A 16877-nucleotide genomic window follows, 5' to 3' on the forward strand; every position below is an offset into this window, starting at 1 on the left:
AAAATTTAGAAAAAAAAATAAAGAGAAAAAGCTTAAATATAATAGTATGTTTTGTTTATTTTGTTTATTATCGTTATGGCTTGTAGTAGTTGATATGGGTTCGGTCTAATGAAGGAGGTTTCAACTTAGACTGGCTTTCTGACTAAATTTTGGCTTCACAAGACCAAACAAACACAAATGCAGTCAACCCCTGAAATGGCCAGGGCTCAACGACAGGCCAAATTTTTAGATTACTTCTATAACCTAAGAATAGCTCAGCCAGTTTGCATTGAATCCCTGTAGTTACTGAATAATAAGCCTTTGTATGTAATAAGTCTGGGATTTTAAGTGGTTAATTGGTTTTACAACAGCAGTTAACAACTTTCCCTGTTAATCCAGGTTTAGATACTCAGGCTGTGACTAATCTTAGTGCTTGTGCATGTAAAAGTGTGGAATTACAGGCAAAACATGATAAGGAGTTGTCAAGGAAAGAAAAAGAAGTCATAGTACTTAAATATGTCACAAGTAAAGAATTTATTACAGTAAAAAAGCAATGCTGATGCCAGTGCCACCAGGATTAGATCAAACTAAGCCTAAAGTTTGCTGTTTAAGCAAGGAATACTGAGTCCTGAGACAGACCCCTGAATCCAGAATGTTGAGAAGGCTATCTGTTATGTAAATTGTAACTTATTAAAAGTCCAAACACATATCCAATAATCAGTCTTACACAAATTAGCCAGTTATAAATTTATGTAATTTAGACAGCTTGTGGTAGTCATTGTTATCAATTAGCCTTTAATTTTGTAATGCACCAGCTAGCAAGATAAGGGAACCCCAAAAAATCCTGCTTAAGGCCTGTAAAAGACTAGAGATGGCCTTGTCCCACTGTTGCTTGTCCCACTATATTGATTGTTACTGTTTAATTACTGTTTAATTACCTGGGGAAAATCTATAAACTACCTAAATGTATTTACACACTAGTACAGTGCCATAAATGACTCTTAACTTCTAACTGCCACCTCATCCCCTAGTGTTGCTCATCCCACAAAATGTTTTTTAGGCCATTAATTATTGTCTCCACATGTGGGAGGGTCTCTAGTTAAGCAGTGTGTTCAATTCCTCCATACACTATGCCATTGTATTGTTGGTCCTACACCTAGACATGAAAGTTGTCATTAAGAGTTCTTATTTTTACCTTTGTTCATGTGGTGACTTCTACTCTTTAATGTATTTAGACTTGCATTCTGTTTTTTCAGTAGTCTCAGTTTTCTATTTTATTCAGATTTTGTTAGATACTTTCAGGTCTTCCTTTTATATATTTAGGTTTCATTCAGTATTGTCGGGTATTCGTATTATGTATTTGGGTCTTACAGTGTATGACCCGAATATACTGTGTATATTCTGTGTATATACTGTGATATAGGGGAAAACTTTATGCAATATTTGTAGTGTCCTCCCAGTACCAAATTTGATGAACTAAAACTTAATTAAATGAACTCAGGCGTATTAGATATTAATAACTTAAACCTTAGTTATAACTCTAACTCAGCTTATTGCCTAAATAAGTAGTTTTAAACACCTGTCTTGGGTGCCCAGGACTTTAGCACAGTGCTTTATATATTAAAGAATAAAATATGTCAAAGAACACTTTGAGTTTGTCTCAGAGCTTATGGTTGCTGTAGTGTCATCCTTTGACAGTGACCCACTCTGCTCCCTGGGGCTGCAGGCAGATGAGCGATGGTTCATTAAGGCAGGCGGCCTGGCGCGGGACAAGGCGGGACAGTATGCAGATTGCAGTGTGTGCTGGGGAAGGATCGATGGGCCAGGGTAATTAAAGAGCAGAGTGGGGGAGGAAAACGATCAGTGCCAGTAAATACAGAAATCTACAGTCGCACGGAATACTGCACTGTCTCTTGCAGCGCCACACACTTACACACAACAGACACATGGAAACATAGCCTTGATGTTCTGCAGGGCCAGTGACGGAACATAAATAAATAGGGGATGGGGCTCCCAGGTGGCACAACTGTCTAAGCATTGGCCCTATCATCAGGATAGGATGGCCCTCCTTCTCCCTCCATCACTCAGTGTGAAGCTAACCAGCGCAGGCATCTTCTAGCTGACGTAACAGGAATGGCTGTTGGTGCTTTCCTCCAAGCACTTTCAGCTGTCCAGTTCGAAAAGATGCAGTGGTTTGCTTTACAGGACTTGGAGGAAGCTTGTGTTAGCCTTCACCCTCCTAGTGCTGGTGGTATCGTATGACTAGAGGAGTCCTAGCTAGTGGGTGGAATTTGATACGACTAAATTGTGAAGAGAAAATTGGGGAAAAAAAAATACAGAAATAAATGGGGGAGCACACATCTATTCATGTATATCCATGATAATAAGCCTACTTTCTCACTAGAGTTGCATTGTTTTTCCCTCGTTAGTGGGCAACCGGTATGTTACCTGCAATACAAAACATTCTGTTTGCAGTGGCCACGCTGCCGTCACAGATGAATGCACACTTTAAAAAACACTAATCAACATATAAAAGTAGGTAAACAATTTCAAGTTCTCTGAACATCAAAGATTAAGTTAAGAGAACAATTAACGTGTTACATTCTGTTGAAGTTTAGTAAAATAAAACTTTAAGGCAACCATATTACTTACCTTTTTATGACAACTCCAAATCAGTTTTTACAGTACATGAGAAAATTTTGCTGTGTCGAGTCAGTTGATTCACGCTGGAGTACACTGACTGACTCTTCACCCTTGATTAAGTTCACAGGAAAAATAGATTTACAGTTTTCCACTTACCCCGATTGCAGTCAGTCAGCATTGACTGTATACGTAGCCTAATTTTCCACTAACTGGGGTTTGGTAGATGCAGCTTTTTATAACATGTGGCATCAATCAGAAGAAGAGTCAGGTGAGGCCATATTTTCTGCTCGGAAAATGCTCTCTTTTAAATGAACAAGGCAGAAAGGCCACTAGAAAAGCAATTGAAATGAGAGGTAGGTCACTATTGGCCCACTCTAACTAGCCCCCAAACTCAGCCCAGAATAACAAATAAACACAAACACACAATTTAACCAAAGAACAACAACATACAACATGAAACAACATAAACAGTCACTTTCACTGGGGGCGCGTATGTCCCATGAGCTCTTCAAATGGCATTTTGCATAGCAAAGCTTCTATGCTCATGAGAGGCAGCGCACTCCGTGCCAGCTGCCACAATACTTTGAGTGTAAGCTTTTTCAGTACTCAGTAAGGATGAGAAAAGAAAATGGAAAAAGAATAAAGGAAATGTAAAACTATCCCCTGATTTAATATATATAGGTTTCAACATGTATTGTCAAATGTAGTTGGTCAGTCAAGACATGTCTGTCTTGTTTGTGTCTAAATTTTGCTTCTTTAGTTTACAACTGGAGCTACTAGGGTGCTACTGTGCTTGCGCAGATCTCGACAACGATGGGGGGCTTTCTCACTTGTGGCATTAACAGCAAGCTGATTGGCTCTTTTTCTTTTTCTTTGCGATCAATTTTTTATTAACAAATAAACATATAGATTACAAGAACTATATTCACCAAGCCCAAGATATGCCCACAGGATTCTTCACAATAAATATAATATCGAGTTAATAGTTACATTTAGATGCCAACTGTAGTAATATTAATGACGATAGTAAGGATGGTCAGTGTTACACTGGCATAAAAGGAGAAGACATACACTTTCAACCAGTGAGCGATTTTCTCCCTTATAACGTTTTTACCTGTATTCAAGTAAACCGGCATTGACGGTCCAGAGTGTGTTTATTCAGTAAAAGCTAAGCAATTAGAGGAAATTTTATGCAGCTTTCATCAGTGGGTTGATTTGTAAAAATATGTGAGAAATGTCATACATAATAAATAACTTCACTGACAAACAGCACATTCTTTTTACTATAGAAAATTTAGGTTTATTTGCATTAATTCTATTGTTATGTAGTAATCCAATTAGGTAAACTAACAAACATTTAACATTAGACACTACTGGATGGAGTAGCATGCCTTGAGAGCATCAACTGGTTTAAGATATAATTGTCATGGCTGGATCTACCATACGGATTACCTTAGTGACCTGGGTGACTCCCCTGGAGAACCCTCTGCCCAGGGGCACCAAAAGATTACACAGTTTTAAATGATTGTATGTGTATGATTGTATCTATTAACATGACACTTTTTGAAACTTTTTAATCCAGCCATAAATATCTAAAAAGCATTACCATTGTGTAAATTTAGTGGACAGTGGCATATGTGGGGGTAAAACATGGACAGGATCGTTTTTACATCTTATACTGATCCTCCCATGTTCTCATTGGCATACCTGAAATAAACTACAGGGGTAAACCTGACAATCATATATTGTGAAAATAGCATGTATCAATATATAAATCACTTCATTGTCAGACCTGGCAACCTCCCCAAGACCTCTGACACAGTTTGAACCCTGATCGCAAGTTTGATGCCAGGCTATGCCACAGTTATCCATGGGTCATTGTCACTCATTCATCTGTTAGTCAACGTAACACATTTGGCAGAGAGTAGGGAGAATTTCCGGTAAGCTGGTAGCGTTTTGGGCCAGTTACTGTGAGCTAATGTATAAACTCGTGCATGTCAGTACAAGAATGCTTGGACAAACTATAAATTACATTCAAGTCTGTAGTAATTTAGGGGTTCAACCAGCGCTCCCCGCCACCCCACCTCAAGTGGTGCAGCCCCAGTTTGCTGATTGTACCTGAATTTCATACAGTGGCTATAGATTAGATGAAGCTGTAGTTATTATTATTATATCCTGTTCCATCTTAAATGATGTAGCAGTTTAATTCTCAGGCTCATTCTTCGTTTGGGTGCTAGGCTGTAACTGGTGTACTACTTAAGGTGGAACAGAAATTCGAGTAAGAAGCATCACAAATGGACTGTAAACACTTTATGTGCCTGCCGTGGCAACATGATATTGCCTGCGATGATTAGGTTCAGGGTTTTTTACGTGTGCTACTTTTTTGTCCTCGTCTGTGTATGTCTCAGCTGTCTGATTTTATCTCAATCATGTCATCTTCTTTGGGTCTGCCCACTGTGTCTTTTTAAGTAGCTGTGCTTGTTTTCCTCCTCCTTGTATATCTGAGCTGTCTGATTTTTAGGGTGGCCAACAAGACTCAATACACACTCTATACATGGTAGTTAAAGTAACAAACATTTATTCAAATTAGATGCTATTGGGTGGAGTGGCATGCCTTGAGAGCATCAACTTGTTTGACACATAACAACCATGGCTGGATCCACCTTATCGGTGACCTGGGTAATCTGGGCGACTGCCCATGGGCTCCAAAAGGTTGCCCAGTTTTAAATGATTTTAATATATTAACATAACACTTCTTGAAACATTCAGTTTACATAAAATATATACACATACAAAAGTCAGCCTGATAATCCAGCCATAAATATCCAAAAAGCATTATTGTGTAAATTTGGTGGACAGTGGCTTCTTTGGGGTGAAACATAGACATGATCATTTTTACATTTTATAGTGATTTTCTCACTCTCTAATTGGTGCACTTGACCAATCTTGGCAAGGGCTAAGGAATTAACTTTGGTTCAGTTTGTATATATTGTGAAGAATTGATAGAACAAGTCTTCAGCAAAGCCAAGGCCTTTTCAGCAAACAGTCTTAGGTTATTACTAGTGGGTTTGTGGGGATAGGACACTGCAGCTCTAATGCCCAGGGGCACCACAGGATCTTAATCTGATAACAATAATGAATAAACATGCAATTATGTTGGCATCTTTTATTAACTGAACATCATTTTTGTAAGGGAGGGCTAATATGTTTTTGCTCTGGGACCTATAAGATCCACTGAGTGCAATGCATGCTTTTGCACCCCATTAGAACCAGGTCTGACTTTCTGTTCTCTCATACAAAATGACAGAAAATAACAAATGCAAAATGTATAACACGTAACACAAATACAACAAATATATTCAAGTGTCAAAACAAACTGCTTCCACTTTACAAGCTGGTAAGGTTAGAGATTATATAGAAAGACAGTAATACCACATATTGCTTGATCATAAGCTTGAGGCAAGAGACCACACTGTGAATGTAATATTCTGAACTGAGTGTGATGCCAGACAGGCAAGCATTTAATGAGATAAACATTAGAAGTGTTGGTGGCAGACATGTTCTACAGCGATTTCATAACATGTTCCTCAATTTCAACAAACCCCTCAACTGCTGCTTTCTCTATCCCTTAATCCAGTCTATCTACAGGCTCGCCTCTCTCTACTTTGATAATCTGAAATGCATCATGTTTGCAGTCTGGTGCAGAACAATACATGCTGAATAAAACTCTATCTAAAGCTTGTCATTACTGTTTGTGTGCAAATGAGAGCTTTTGCAGCTTCTTTCATTTGATGGATATGACCTTTTGTGATTTTTCCTGCTCCCTCAATAAGGAAAGGATGAAGTTGCAAATATGCAGAGTTACTCCATGTTCCTGTTGTACAACTGTACATATTTCTTTCTTTTTTCAGGCCGTCAAACTTTTGACAATACATTTAATCCAGGATTTAGGCACACAATTTCAGTATAATCCAGGTGTTACACAAGTGAGAAGAGCAAAAGGAAGGATGACATTTGGAATTCAAAAGATTTCTCTCTTGCTTTGAAAGGCATATGTTGCCACAATGGCTTATTAACCTGCTCTGAACTAATATAGTACGACTGACAAATTAGCATGCTAACATATGATTGCACTGACAGATTTGCATTTTTAAGCAATATGTCTAACGCAGAGAATCAGCTAAGCAATTCATACAAGAGTGCATATGCTGTGTGATATCAGCAAAGGTAATAACACTTAAAAATTCATCTTTATTCTGATTCTCCCAATTGTGCCATGTAATGTACAACCTTCAAAACAAGAAAGAATTCATGTAAGGCGAGTAAATGGAAATGACAAGGAAATTATACTTATATGTATAAGTATATGTATTATATTTAAAATGTATAATACAGTAGTGGAATGACACTTACACTATATGGACAGAAGTATCGGAACACCTACACATTACACCCACAGGAGCTTATATGACATCCCATTCTAAATCTATAGGCATTCATTTGGAGTTGGTCCCACCTTTGCAGCTATAACGATTTCCACTCTTCTGGAAAGCTTTCTATAAGATTTTGGAGTGTGTCTGTGGGGAACTTTTGCCACTTCATCCAGAAGAGCATTTGTGAGGTCAGACACTGATGTTGGACAAGGGGGTCTGGCTCACAATCTTTGTTCTTGTTAATCCCAAAGGTGTTCAGTGGGCTTGAGGTCAGGGCTCTGTGTGAGCCAGTCAATTTCTTCCCCACCAAACTCACCCAACCATGCCTTTATAGACCTTGTTTTATGCACTGGGGCACAGTCATACTGGAGCAGAAAAGTGCCTTCCCTAAACTGTTCCCACAAAGTTGGAAGTATACAATTGTCCAAAATGTCTTGTTATGCTGAATTATTAACATTTCCCTTCACTGGAACGAAGGGGCCTAGGCCAACCCCTGAAAAACAGCCCCATAGCATTATCCCTCCTCCACCAAACTTTACACTTGGCACCATGCACTATGTTCTCCTGGCATTTGCCAAACCCAGACTCATCCATCAGACTGCTAGATAGAGAAGCATGATTCGTCACTCCACAAAATGCGTTTCTGCTGCTCCAGAGTCCAGTAGTGGCATGCTTTACATCACTTATCCCTCTTTGGCATTGTGCATTTTGAACTTAGGCTTGTGTGTGGCTGCTCAGCCATGGAAGCCCATTTTGTGAAGCTTTCTGATGTTGCTTTTAGAGGCAGTTTGGAACTCTTTAGTGAGTGATTCAACAGAGCATAGGCACTGTGCACTTCAGCACTTGCCAGCCCATTCAGTGAGTTTGTATCGTCTACCGCTTCGTGGCTAAGCTGTTGTTGCTCCTAGGTACTTCCATTTTGCAATAATAGCACTTACAGGTGGCTGGGGCAGATCTAGCAGGACAGGAATTTCACTCACTGACTTGTGGCGAAGGTGGCTTCCTATGACAGTCCATGTTTAATGTCAATAAGCTCATTAGTACAACACATTCTACTACCAGTGCCAGAGATTGCAAGGCTATGTGCTTAATTTTATCCACCTGTTAGCAATGGGTGTGGATGAAACACCTGAACTCAATAATTAGAAAGTTTCTGTATAGCGTATAATGGAGTGACACCTTCATTAAAAATGAAAAAAAAATAGCAGTTTCAAATTTTTGGATGCTGCACGAGTCTCTCATCATTATTATTATTATTATTTCCTGTTCCACGTTAAATGAGGTAGCAGTTTCATTCAAGCACCTGTACGGATGCTAGCATATAACTGGGTAGTATTTAAGGTGGAATGGAAATTGCCTATGATAATTAGGTTTAGGTTAGCTTTTTAAGTGTGCTGTTTTTTTCTCATCTTCATACATCTCTGTCTGATTTTATCTTAGTCATATCGTCTTCTTTGAGTCCGCCCGCTGTGGCAGTGTCCTTTAGCCTAGGATGAAATTGTATTTACCAAGTTGGCCTACCCATTTTTTCACAGGCCTACCCAAAAATGTATTTCAAGCTTATTATAATTTCAATAAATGACCCTTTGAAAATTGTCTACCAAATAGGGTTGTTGTACTTTTATTAAAACATGTTTTACTGGTGGATGCAGACATGATCTTTCTCAGGTGAATGCTTGAAGTAAAAGGCTCTGGTCATGTGAGCATTTATAATCACCAATATAAAAACGTTCATGTATGACAACAAGGCAACTTAAATTCTAATGTATCACTTAATAGTATGTCTTTCAGTCAAATCACATTAGCAACTCTTTTAGAACCTTGCAAACTCTGACCAGTGGGTTTAAATGGGTTAATGTGCTGCTTGAGGTGCTCCGCAGTGTAGTTCAGTCAGGAAGAACACCTATGCATCATAAATGAACTCTATTAGCGGCACCTGAAAAAACAGTGAACATCATGCAAGAGCTCTTCCCTGAAATGAGATTTATCATCCCTCTTTGAGAAAAAAGAGAGCAGAATTACTCCAGAGGGTCTTCGCACAGGCTCTCCTGTAATTGCAAATTTATTCAGTCTGCCTAAATTCCAGCCCCTGAAGACAAGGAATAGACAGAGCAAAATCAATTAATTTGAATTTAATGAGATAAGGTACAGATCTGGATGTTTGTTTATCTGGATGTTTGCAGTTTGCAAATTCAGTGTTAAATGAAATCATCTTGGGTGCTATGTATTTGCAAGTCTGGCACTAGGAGTGAATGTGTTACAAAATGTGAGGGTCATGCCACCTCTGCCTATTAAAGTTGGGATATCACAGACACACAGGGGCTCATAATTCCTGCACAGCTTCTGCATATTTAAAAATTAGCCAAACAGCTTAAATTGTGTGTGGGTAGAAGGCCAAAGGCTTAGGCTACCTTCAGGTTTTACTTTTAAACCTTAAAATTAACAAACAGCAAAGATAGGACTAAATTTCTCATATATTGACCATAAAATAGATGCACTGGGATCTGTTCTCACTTTTCTCCTACATTGGCCTTGTAGACAGATTCATTGATTTACTGATTTACTTGAGTTCACTCTCAGACAGCAGGGAAAAGCTAGGGAGAGGAAAATTAGGAGTGTGAGGATAGAGAGAAGGCCAGGAGATGGATGCACAATGAGCAATGGATCAAGGATCAAGTCCTGGTAAGATGACCTCTGACCCTGTAAATGCAGCTGCATTGAGAAGATGTAAAGTGTAGGTGGACGATCCCAGCTCAGCATGACACGAGTGTAGCAGAAGCACTCAATTGCACGAACACTTCCTTCACTTTAACAAGAAAACACAAAGAGAAAAACCCATGTTTACACAGATGCCAATCGACAGGCCTATTCTGAGTGAGAATGAAGAGACCAGAAGCATTCAATATGCCTGCGAGAGGACACAGCCAAAGCGAGTGTAAAAGTGAGAGGGCTGCGGACTTTGCGAAAACGACAGCTAGAGTAAACAAGACGTCCTAGCGTCTTCTCCGGAGACACTGCCGAGCGGCTAATCTCTATTGAGACGTGCTGTCATGCTGACAGAGAGAAACGCGGAGGCGATTGATCTGATCCGCTCTCATTAAAAGCCGAGCGGCAGATTTCCTTCAGGCTTTGGCCCCTCCAGTGCGGCGCAGGTCAGTCATTACAGCCTGAGAGCTGCGAACAGAAAAAATATCTATATTAAAAGCTTAGCAGCAGCCTTAGCGCGCTGTGCTCTGGCTGTGCTGCTGTACTCGGAGGTCAGGCTGCGTGATGAAAAGTGCATTAAGCTTCATTGTGGCATTCCGTTATTGCATAGCTACGTCGACATGAATCCGTGTGAGAAATACAATGTGGCACGAGCCACAAAATCCACTCATCATGACATGAATAAATAAACAGACAGACAGTGTTCTCACACTGAGACGTTGGGCAGCCTGCGGAACTCTCATTATGAGAACACGTTCCTAAAAGACAGATGAATTAGAAAGGCCTAGGCCATCCACAGAGAATTTTCCACAAACTGTGGAAGATATCAAGATCTATCACCTCAGAGGAAGCACTTACCACTGTTCTGTGTCACTGATTGGCCTTCACCTTACTTCTTCTGTCTCATACACAAAATATCCAAAAATGTTTCCTCATGAATTGTTTAGCCGGTAATGTTCTTGTTTGCATGAATCATAGATGGAGACAAAAAAAGCGCATAATGTTTCACAGAGTCTAATAATAAGAAAAGTAGAGCTCCAGCAATGATGTAACTACTACTGTTTGCTTTCGGGGGGCAATTGGGGGAGGGATGGTAAAAGATGTAGAATATGTGAAACGTGTGAGTGAAGAAGGGAACACAGAGACATACATGCACATGAAGGGATAAAGTGAGAGGGAGAACAAAGTGGGGTTTGTGTGAATGTGTGTGTGGCTCGTCATCTCTCACCCACCTCACTGATTGAGGACAGCCGCAAGCCAGCGCTTTAATTTAGCTCACATTAACGCCGTAGCCCCTCAATATCCAATCGCTGGTCCTGCAGTCAGCGAAGCTAATCAAAGCTAATAAGGCTCAGAGAATGGGCAATGAGCTGAGGAAACTATGCTTGGCATTTTTTTTTGTCCAGTAGCTATTCATAATATCTGTGAATCCTGTTGTGTATGCATGGAGTCTATCTGTGAAACAGATGGGGAGGGATACATCATATAGATAATAAAGGACACATTAAACATGTATTACTGCCCTTTGCAGTGATAATTACCCACACTGCAGTGAACCATACAAGCGCTCTCACCTACCACTGTTACAGGAACTCACATGAGCACATAGTAAATGCACACATTGAGCCACATCTAACCGTACAACTATTAATAAACATACACCTACAATACAGCCTCCTAAAAATAGACCGAAGCACCTGCAGGTACTGAGCCATTATATACCATTACATGATTTCTTCCCATGCACTTTTCCCTTTTCTCTTTCCTTCTTCCTCTCATTCCTCACCTTTTAGCTTCTTAGTACAAGCACTGCATTTTTCCCCACATGCCTCTTATTTCATTATTTATTTAATGATTGATTAATAAAGGCCTCATGAATGATGTCCCTCCGTTGAGCGTTCACATCTTGTGAAATGTTTGGACGGGCGTAGCGGCAGTTTGACGCACAGCCAATCTGTAGAGCAGACAGGAAAGGTGATTGAAATTCATTGCTTTTGTATGTGTGTAATTTGTTACCAGATCAGATCCCGCATGCCAATTCTAACGAGAGCTGGGCCTTTCCAAACCCCCCAATTAAACAAAGGCACAGACTGGACCCATTTCAGTTTGGGCGCTGCTCAGGCATGGGGAGCTGGACTGTAGGGATAGGGGGTGGGCGTTTCCCTCCCAATCAGCAGTGGCTGTGAAAGTGGTGATTTTATTAGATGGTAGGGGATAAGGGCGAATATGCAAACAAGGGAATAAGGAAGATGTGCTGCCCTTGCACTGAATTCTGATAATTTGTCAAGAGAAAATTATAACAGCTTCAGTAGTGTTTTCCTTATACCAGTTACCGTTTTATATCTGCAAAACATCTTGGAATGTCATGTATCCTTAGGAGGCTACATGAGCTAATATTAGAATAGGAATAGAATTAAGAAAGATAAGAAAGAAAATTAAATTGATATAGAGGTTTATTGACAACACAATGTTCTTATACAAAGTTACAAGACTATATCATTCCAAAAACACTGTTTCCACCAAGTCAGGCAAACGAAATCTGTCTACAGCAAACAAGTGACCTGCAGACTCTTGAGACCAATGCAGAACCTTGAACCCTCAAACACAATATTCAATGCAACCTCTAAGCAGTATTCTGAATACACAAGCCACATTAAAGTTTGCAACATTTAACACAGCCCCGCTCCACAATCTGACAGGATTTCTCAAAGCCAAAGCCAGGGAGAGGGGTCTTGGTCCCTCTGGACCCAGCTATGATTAGACCAATAATTGAAGACGCCCCACTGTAAGGTGGTAATTAAAGCAGATGAGGAGATTTTCACATTAAGGTAATCCAAAATTGCTGACGGGTCGGTGGGCTGCCGCCGCGTGAGGAAAGGGGGCTGTGAACAGCTTAACAGAACAATCCTTTATTCTTTATCTCTGAGCTGCACGCAGAGAACAACTGAGGCAAGGTTCAACTAAAATCAACCAGTCAATAATTATGCTCATCTTGGATGGATGGAATCAGGAAATTAAAGGTAGCTAAGGGGAGAACTTGGGGAGCTGTTTCAAAGGAGAAATCCCTCCAGGCAAAGCGGTAGTGGTCAGGCTTTATGGTGCCTCAGAATCCCGAGGGCAGTGCTTATGCACACCTGAGTGGGTCCAGCTCTAGTTAAGAGCAGAGAAGATGGTGTCTTGATTTGCACCTGCTCTGTTCAAACCCTTTGGGATCACTGGGTGTCAAGGGCAGGACTGAGTTAGCCAATGTGAGCAATAATAATGAGTCGCAACACAATGAAACATATGGAACGTCTGTGTTACCTCTGTGGCACACTAAGAATTCCTGACTTGTAGTCAATTTTGTACGATCCTGAATTGTACTCAGTTTTTTTCTTTGCTTAATGACAGATGTCACTGAAGAAAAATAAGTTTTTTTTCACTCTCAATACAATTTCTATTTTTTTCTCCTACATTATTTGAACAGATGACTTTTACAGTGTGTGAAAAAAATCATTATGAATGGATCTATAGAAATGCCCCAAATATATTTGGAATAAAATCTCCTTATGTTAACTTGCTTTAAAAGTTAAAAACATTGAAAAGTCTGTTGTACAGATTATTTATTTGTTTGTTTGTTTATTTGGACAGAAATGGTATGTTCTTTGTTTGTATAGGTGTTCTTAATATGTTGCTGTTAGTACATCATTACTATCATAACAAAACCTCTGAAATGGTACATTTATAAGAGGAGGAAAAAACACTCAGCTTTAATGTATGTTAATGTAAAAAGATTTTATTCTATGTAATTTTGCATCATTTCATTTAGTCCATTCATTATGATTGCACTCAGTAAGACTGTACACAGTGTAAGAGGTGGCATTTTCAAATGATATTTAAAAGAATATGAAAAACCCCAGTTACAATGTTTTGATATGACATATGATATAATTGTTAATATGTAATTAACCAATATAAAGGTCAAAAGGTAAAAGGCAAAGGTCCACCCAATTACACTCATCCCAGCCACCTTTGAGACAGGGCATGTCAAGCCTTTATCCATTGTGCACACTAACTAATCAGATTCACTCCACCCACCTCCACTACAAAACTGTAAGAGATCCAGACATTACTATGGGCCAATCGAGACCAATGTCACTGTGCCAAAGCTGCAACGGAATTATGGACAAAGAATATCAATCAAGTTAAGTGTTTCAAGGACTCTCTCTCTAATGTTAAAGACCAAAAGTAGAAAGTAGACTTCCACTTAGACTTCCAAGTAGAAAGAGAGACAAAAGACTTAGTTTGTATGAACTGCCTTTTACATCACTGTTATAAAGCAAATGTAATTGCTTTGCATTCATTAGGCTGACTTCCTTTTTTGAAAAGAGATGAAGTAGGAGGGGAATGTTCTCTGACAGCATATTGTGGTTCTAAATAATCCAGAACTAGTCAGATGTGTTACAACAGTCCTGGCTTTATAACTTTATGTCCTGTTATTGAAACCAGAGCTTGAATGCCAGTGGTACCACATATATTTATACTTTCTCTGTATAGAAAGGATAGCTTGTTTCTGGAGGAGAGTGGTTCTGGCCAACTGTGGACATATGACCCTCATTGTTCCTCATCGTTCCTTCTTGGTAGCTACACTCTAGGTTCCAAATTAATTTTTGGAATGGACGTATGATTCTTGGAAAACATTTAAGTGGTATAGAACTGCTATGCTATCAGAGAAGGAAAACCTCAGGTGTTCAGTAGCACCCTAAACTGTTTTGACTTTTTAGCCCTTTCAAACATCTTGTTTTGTGACAGGCAGACCCACTTTATGGTCAGTGACCCCAAAAAAGAAATTGGTCAATTAAATAAAAGTCTTGTTGCAGATGACCCTTGACTTCAACTGGACTAAAATTATCAGTAATATAAAGGATAATTATCTAATTAACAGCTTAGAGGGAATAAAACCACTATTTTTCTAAGTGCCAGCCTTCCAGAACTCTACCACTTAGAGACTAAATCAGTACCGTACACTTATCAGACAGAAAATAATGAAGTCACTTTCTCTGACACAAAACATTGTCTGTGGTTGCATTTAGCTTCCAATTTGTTGTGACTGCTGACATGGAAGAGAGATCATTATGAAGAACACACAAAAACAGCTCAGAAAACTTCACATGTTCATAATTTATCACAAGTAAGGCAGTTAAAAAGAGACTGTTTAAGCTCATTAATGAGGTTAAGTCCATGTAATGAGAATAGCTGACAGAAACTGGTCAACATTTCACTTGCAAAACTGCCTGTGTTGAAACATTGCACTGTACCAAGTTGGCTGCATGTCATTAAAGTATTTCAGTCAACAGTGTGCAAGAAAAAACAAGATTGTGATACCCATTTTTAGACAAGTGAAGTAGAACAATGAGTGATTAATGCAAGTTTCAGGCAATTCTTTGCAAGTTCACAGACCTTGAAAAAACTTCTTCTTTTTCTCTGCATAGGACTACTCTATACGACTCTTTTGACAATGTGAGCTATTATTATCACACCGATCCCAGACTGAGTCGTCATCCAGACATCACAAACCTAATCTTTTGGTATTAAATCTCCATACTGAATTTTCTATGCATTTATATTTACTTTTTACATTGCATTTTTGTAACTATCTTAACAATCTTTATGCAATAACTTAGCAAAACAGACAGAAATCTTGTTTAAAAAAAAGCAATTCGCTTTGCAAGCTTTGCTGCATTTATCTTGAAGCACATACAATGAGCTCGCCTGGTTTCCTTGTCGGACACCACAAATAAACAGTAGTTAACTGACCATGCTTGAGAAAACAAAAAAATCACATAGGTCTACATTTGAATTCTGGCTGACCTATTCTTATAAAAGTGAATGTTCAACAATACAGCCATCTCAGACAGCCACACACTGACAGCAGTTGATAGCTCAGTGAATGTGGCACAATACAGACCACTGCAGAGAACAAAATTAATAAAAAGCAGCCTTTCACTCTCTCTCTCTCTCTCTCTCTCTCTCTCTCTCTCTCTCTCTCTCTCTTTATGACATACACCCTCTTATAGTGACTTACCCATATATCTGTGCAAACAAAGTCTCGGCTCCCACTCTCTCTCATCTCTCTCCCCCTGCATTCTTTACTCCAAGTAGCCTATCTAGGTTGACAGGAGTAGAAAGGGCCTACGGCTACATGCTGCTTTAGTAAGAAGTAGAGCTCCACTCAAATGGCCTTTCAAAGTCATTATGTGCATGTTTAGCTTTGGTGTCATTCCCTCGTGCCACGCTTATGATTCAAACTATCACAAGCACAATATCATATGGAAGCTTTTTAAGGTCATTGCCATGTCTATGGTTTCTTATTGGTCTGATCCTCTGTCCTTTTGCATGCTGTTGACTGGATCTGTCAAGAAATTAGCATGCATGAAACCACAGGCAGAATAGTAGGCCAAAAAAAATCTTCATGATTGTGTGTTGATCTCTTACTCTCTCATTCTATCTTCCAGAATGCCTTAGGTGTTCAGGACTGAGCCCCACTGGTATGTAGTTCAGCTCAGGCTACAGACTACAAGCAACAGTACAGCTGGAGGGCCATTGTATGAAAGCAGCCTGAAGCAGCACTGAATGACTAGAGGATACATGATAAAAAAACATACTGCATAGTACAGGTATCCTCCCTTTCAGTGTTTTACATTATTAGAGACCAAAGATCAGATGGCCAAATGAAAAGCAGTATCATGACAGTTCTAATGTCCTAATTCCAAAAAAATGGGCCAGTAGGTAAAATGCAAATAAAAACAGAAAGGAGTGGTTTGCAAATTCCTTTTTGACCTGTATTCAATTGAAAACAGTACAAGGTATTTAATGTTTCAACAAATTATATGCTTATTCCAAATTCGATGCCTGCAACATGTTCCAAAAAAGACAAAGGCATGTTTATCACTGTGTTACATTACCTTTCCTTTTAACAGGGTTTAGTACTCATTTAGGAACTGAGGACACCATTTGTTGTAGTTGTGAAAATGTAATGTTTTTCCTATTATTGCTTTATATAACACTTTAGCTGCTCAACAGTCTGGGGTCTCCTTTGTTGTATATTATGCTTTAGAATGTGCCACAATTTTTCAG

Source organism: Colossoma macropomum, unplaced genomic scaffold (genome assembly GCF_904425465.1).
Source record: "Colossoma macropomum unplaced genomic scaffold, Colossoma_macropomum, whole genome shotgun sequence".
Classification (NCBI taxonomy): Eukaryota; Metazoa; Chordata; class Actinopteri; order Characiformes; family Serrasalmidae; genus Colossoma; species Colossoma macropomum.